Raw genomic sequence first — 6000 nt, 5'->3', positions numbered from 1 at the left:
CCCCAGATCATGTATGAGATGTTCTTTTTCAGAATCTTTTAGGTTTCCAAGATACTGATTCATTCTGCAATCATTATGTACTCTGGAGTGGGATGAAATTCTGAGAAAGGGTTGGCAGCTGATTTCTATGTAAGGAAGTTCTTAACCATGTTAAGCATAGAATGACCTGTCCTGAAACAAATGTCTGTAACGTTTGTTCCCACATTCTAGATTCTTTGAAGGTTCATGTGAACTGCTAGAGAGTGTTCCCTTAATCATGTTGAAGAGTCACAAATAGGATTTTGGACAGAGTTGGACTTACAAATAATTGAATATTTGCTCTGCTGTCTATGAGCCAACATATTTTTTTAAGTTTTAGACAAAAAAAAACCCTAAAAAAAATAGTAGCATACCACAGGAAACTTTGCTCAGTGGCTTATACTTACAGGAGGGGGGCTTGCTGGATGTACTAAAAGAAAGTAGCGCATACCTATACAAAGGAGCATGATAGTTAGGGCTGTAACTATTCCTTTAAATTTAAAATTCCTTTAAAAATTCCTTTAAAAATATACTTATGAACAATATTTTGAACATGAATAATAAGACATGCAGATGGTAAAAAAACTCTAATAGTTCTACAGACCTTCTTGCCAGAGGGTGTTACCAATTGGGGTGTGTGTGTGTGTGTGTGTGTGTGTGTGTATGTGTGTGTGACCTTCTAGGAATAGTTTCTGTATGTATAAGCATACTTAATCTATTGTTTCATAGATGGAAATATAGTGCCCATACCATTCTTCAAGAAACTTGTCTTTTATGTCTTCCACCTTTAAAAATTATCTTGATAGTATACCTTGGGAATTATCCTATATCAGTGTCTATGTATATGTGTTATATTCATTACTATATATGTTTTTTAAATAGATATACTAACATTTATTCCCCTATAGATGATTATGCAAATTGTTCCTGGCATTTTTATATTTCAAAAAATCTTCCAAAAATACTCTTCTACGTTATCTTTTCACTTATATGAAATAATAGCTGTAGGATAATTCTTGTACATGCTACACAGATGACTAAGAGCCAAATTCCTGAGCCTTTGATTTGATGCCAAGATGTAAAGTTCCTGGAAGTTTATTCCAAGACCCATAGAAACTGAACTCAGCAAAACTAGTAACATCACTTGAATGATCAGAAAATTTTGCTCGAAGGGAAATGGTTGGTCAGCTGCTTGGGTTGTAGGGTAAAAAAACCTTAGTGAAAAAAAGACTTGGATGTAGTTCAAGTACTTATGAGTTTAGGGAGCTCTCCAGTGTACTGAAGAGCTGCCACAGGAAGCAGTCTGTTCCAGGAGACCAGAAACCTCAGTTTCCCAATTTTTGTCTCCCCTGTCTTTGATCTTGCCCTTGAGATTCTGAACATTTCCAAGTCATCTATAACCCCTCAGCCTATTCTTTCTCTGTTTTTAACTCACTTCATCCTCCATCTGCCTCAATCCAAGTCTATTATGCCTGTTTTTCCAACCGACACCGGCTGTGACCCACTTCCACCCTTTGATGTCAGATTTCCAAGATAAATAAGCTAAAAATGCAGAGGTAATGTCACTTGCATTTGACTGATTCCTGATAATGGTTTATATAGGTGTGTGTATATGTGTGTGTGTGTGTGTGTGTGTGTGTGTGTGTACACAATTTAAAGGTACATCAGAAGTTAATATCTGAGTGTCTTGATTTTTTTATTGCTGAGCTTTGTTTTCCTTTCTAATAACAGAATGACTTATTTATTCATGTTAATTATAACTGTCTGTAAATTTTTTGAGTAGCAAAGAATTCTTTTCCTTCCTGCTAAAGGCATGGCAATGGATAACTTCAAAAAGCCAATGTATTTGTTCTATTACTTGGTTTTGACATTTGGACCACTTAATACATTGACTAGTTGTAAAGAAATATCAGAATTCCTACATCTTTCCAGCTGGAAAAATGTAGGGGAGGACATTTTTTTGTATTTTTGGTTTACATATTCTTGCAAATCCTCTCACTAAAGGACTCAGATTATAAGGGGCAGGACAAAAGGAGGGTCTGGTATAGTTCTCTCATCTAGACATATGAAAGGAGAGAAAGGGAAAGAGAAATCTTGGTTACAAGTATGAGGAAACATAGTCAAAGTTGGCATAAGCAAAAGGAAGTTATTAATGTGCCTGAATAGTCTAATAATGCATCTTGATTCAGAGGCTTCAGGTACCCACTATCACCTAAGTTCTCTATTTATTTTTGGCTTTGCTTCATCTGTGTTGGCTTCAATCTCAAATATGTGGTCCCTGGATGGTAGTATGGTCATCACAAAAGCTTACCCCTACATTCTCCCAGATTCAAATTCAATGAATCCCCTTTCCCACTCTAGCAAAAGTCTAAGACAAACTATCAGTGTTCTGATTATTTTTGGTTTTAGTCACAAGGCCTATCCTCAAACAATTACAGTAGATGGGGCATGAAAACTATTATCTATTTATTTTTGGGTCTCTTCTACCCTGTATCTGGTTGAGAAGGCTTATTATCCCACTTATAAAAAATTTAGGGAATTATTATCAAAAGAGTATAGAATGGTCAATGACAAAAAGATAAAACAAAAGTAAAATACACACGGGGCACCTGGGTGGCTCAGTCAGTTAAGCATCAGACTTTGGCTCAGGTCATGATCTCATAGTTCGTGACTTTTTGCTTCGTGTGGGGCTCTATGCTGACAGCTCAGAGCCTGGAGCCTGCTTCGGATTCTGTGACTCCCTCTCTCTCTGCCCCCACTCACACTGTCTCTCTCTGTCTCTCAAAAAGAAAAAAAATACACACACACACACATACTATATAAAGAGAAATATACTACATAAAGAGAAAATATACTAAGGGGGAAAACTAAGGGGTAAAAATTATTTAGTAATGTAATGAAAAACTAACACTTATTAAACTGTTTATTTGTATTATGTCAATTGATCCCTGGTAGGTCTTATCAGGTAGGAAATATTTTTATGATTTTTAATAATCATACATAATTAAAAATAAATTCTTTTTTAAAACAAGATATAAATTAGTTTTTTTTCTGAATTAGAAAGTTGTATCTTGCTCTAAATTACCTCTCCTATTTCTCAAAAGATTCATAAAAGTGGGTGAAAGCTGTTCATATAAACTTGTAAAACTTTAGCCTGGGGACTGACATTATACTTGCTGAAAATAGATCTGAGCACTTTGCTTCTTCTAAACTTATCATACACTTTCAGAGTGCACAGCATATAAACAGTGACCCTTTTTTTTTTGGCCTAGACTACCACTCAACCATTCCCTTTCCCAACTGGAGTGGTTGGACAGTGTATAAGCAAAATTAGCTCTTTATATTATCCATATAAATCCATCCATGATGATGCTTGATTATTAAGAATCAAAGTAACAACCTATATAGGTTGTTTGTATTGTTGTTGTTGTGTTGCTTCCAAAGGCATCCTTTCCTTCAAATTGCTACTGGAACATGGCAACAGTCATTTCCTGCCTTTGGCTCTTTGGATGGCCAGTAAACAGTGTTACTTTATACTACTTGTCTGTTGTCCATTTTCACTTATTTGTCCCTACTATCTTATCTTCATTCTTACTTACTTCATTCTTAACTTACTATTATAACACATCCAATAAGTACTTAGTTAGGTATGATGCTTCATAAAATTCTTATCCTGGCTTCATATCACAGTTGTAATATTTTTGATGTTGCTTATTGTCTAAAATTTTAACTTGCCTTTTCCATTTTCTTTATAGTATAATAATTCTTAACATCTATTTAGCATCTATACTTATCAATTTCTTACGGCACCTTTCACATTAAATAACTATCTTATCATTAGGAAACTCAAACACTGATTTGGCTTACTTGAGAAAAAAATGAACAAAAATCAATGATTAATAATAAGAATCATCATCTCTTTCCTTTGAGTTATATTCTTATATAACAGAATATATTTGGGGACTGCTAGCATATACACATACTGTCCTTTTGGAGTATATTTTCTATACATGCTAGTCCAAGGGAGATCCTAAGAGACATATTTTCTCAATTTTTGCTTAAAAATAAGTAAAAGGATAAGGTGTATTTCTCAGTAATTCATAACAAAGTAATGTTGGAAATATAAGAATGTATAAGACCACCAAATTGTAGGAAATAATAAGGTTGGAGAGAAGAAAGTGAATGGATTTTATGGAGGAATAATTGGAGAATTAAGAAGAACTTATATACATCTTATTGTCCTTTAATTATTTGAAAGGTGTTAATCTTTTATCCCCCTTACTACATGGTAATTTCTTTGAGTGTCAGGACCATAGAAATTCTCCTTTGAAATCCTAGGCCTTTCAATGTGGAGATCAAATTTAATGAATTTTGAATACTGAGACTAGGAAGATAGCCAATCCAAGTGAAAGAAATATTTACATATGGCTACCACTGGAAACCAATTAACAATCTCATCTACAGTCACTCAAGTTATTTATGTGACTGTGACAGGATAACATTTATTAACATCCTCCCTTATCTGAATCATCAAAGGGAATCCTGATGAACCTGCAGAGAGGAAGATTGGGCTAGGGAGGGAGAAGAAAAGACTGGTTAATTACATGGACCCTGGTGCCAGACTTTCTCCCTTAGGGTCTGGATCTGTCACTAACCACATTTGGAAACCTGGGGAATTACTTAACCTCTCTATAGCTTTGACGAGGGTTTATAATGGAATTTATCCTTTGGTGTTATTTGGATAAATAAATCGGTTAATATAGTAAAGTTTATAGAAAAGAGGCTGCAACTTACTAAATGTTAAATAAGGGCAAACAATGATTATGGGTAGGGATAAGAGAAAAGGCTTGACAAATAAGTTAATGTACAAAATAAAAAACCAAGAGAAAGAAAAAGAAGCAGAAAGAGTGGGAATGTGGGAAATCAGGATAAGGGGGGAGTTTGATAAAACATTTTGGGAAAGGATGAAATGTGAAGAATGTGGAGTTCTCCAGAGCAGGAAAGGAGATAAAAGAGAGAAAAGACGTAGGAAATGTTGCCATGACTGATCATGAATTGCATTTTCTTTAATATTCTCTTAGAGACACAAATAAAGAATAGGACTGCTTTTTAGATTTATTGCAGGGGAGGGAGAGGATTTGTGTAAATTGGATACTGTTTTAGAACTAAGCCATATAAATCCTCACTTTTACAGGTTTTATTCATATGTTCCTTGATTCTCTGTCTTTTCTGTCCAGTCCTTCTGGTTATTGAGTTCAAGCCATAGTCCTAGGGAAATATGAGTGAGAACAGAAATGCAGAGCTTATACGTCTGGGCTCATGGTTGAGAGGAGGCATGAAAACAAAGAGAATCTTAGCCCCCTCATGAGCTCATAGGTGTTGAGCCATGGAAATTTATAGGCAAGTTTTATCATGATCACTATCATTAGAAGTAAAGAGTTTAAGCCCATCTGAATCTGAAAATGCCTCCAGCTGCTTTTTCAATTGTTTATATGTGATACTCATTACCACAGTTAGTATAGAAAACCAATTTCAAAAAGCAGTGCAGCTCTCACACAATCCTTATAAGAATGTGAGTTTTAATGGCTTTGGGGAAAGTAAAATAACATAGACATTCAAATTAAAAATCCACATATACTTTGATCCATTGATCTAATATCTGGGGATCAATTTTAGAAGAATAAAAGCACAGTATGTAAGAATATCAACACACATACACACAAATAAATTAGAACTATGTTTGGATGAAGTGAAAAAAAATTAACAAGCACATGTATGATCCCAGTAGAAGGAGTGGAGATAAAATTGAAACCTGTATCAAAATATAAGATTATGAGCATTATAATATTAAAAGAAAATGTAGAAAAGAAAATGGAACCCATAATTTTACTGTTAGTACCTTAAAAATGATTATACATTTGAAGAAATGATCAAAATGAAAAGGTAAACTTTGGGATGGAAGAAAATATTGCAAAATATACA

Source organism: Prionailurus bengalensis, chromosome A1, assembly GCF_016509475.1.
Source record: "Prionailurus bengalensis isolate Pbe53 chromosome A1, Fcat_Pben_1.1_paternal_pri, whole genome shotgun sequence".
NCBI classification, from domain to species: domain Eukaryota; kingdom Metazoa; phylum Chordata; class Mammalia; order Carnivora; family Felidae; genus Prionailurus; species Prionailurus bengalensis.
This window is presented reverse-complemented; position numbering follows the sequence as displayed.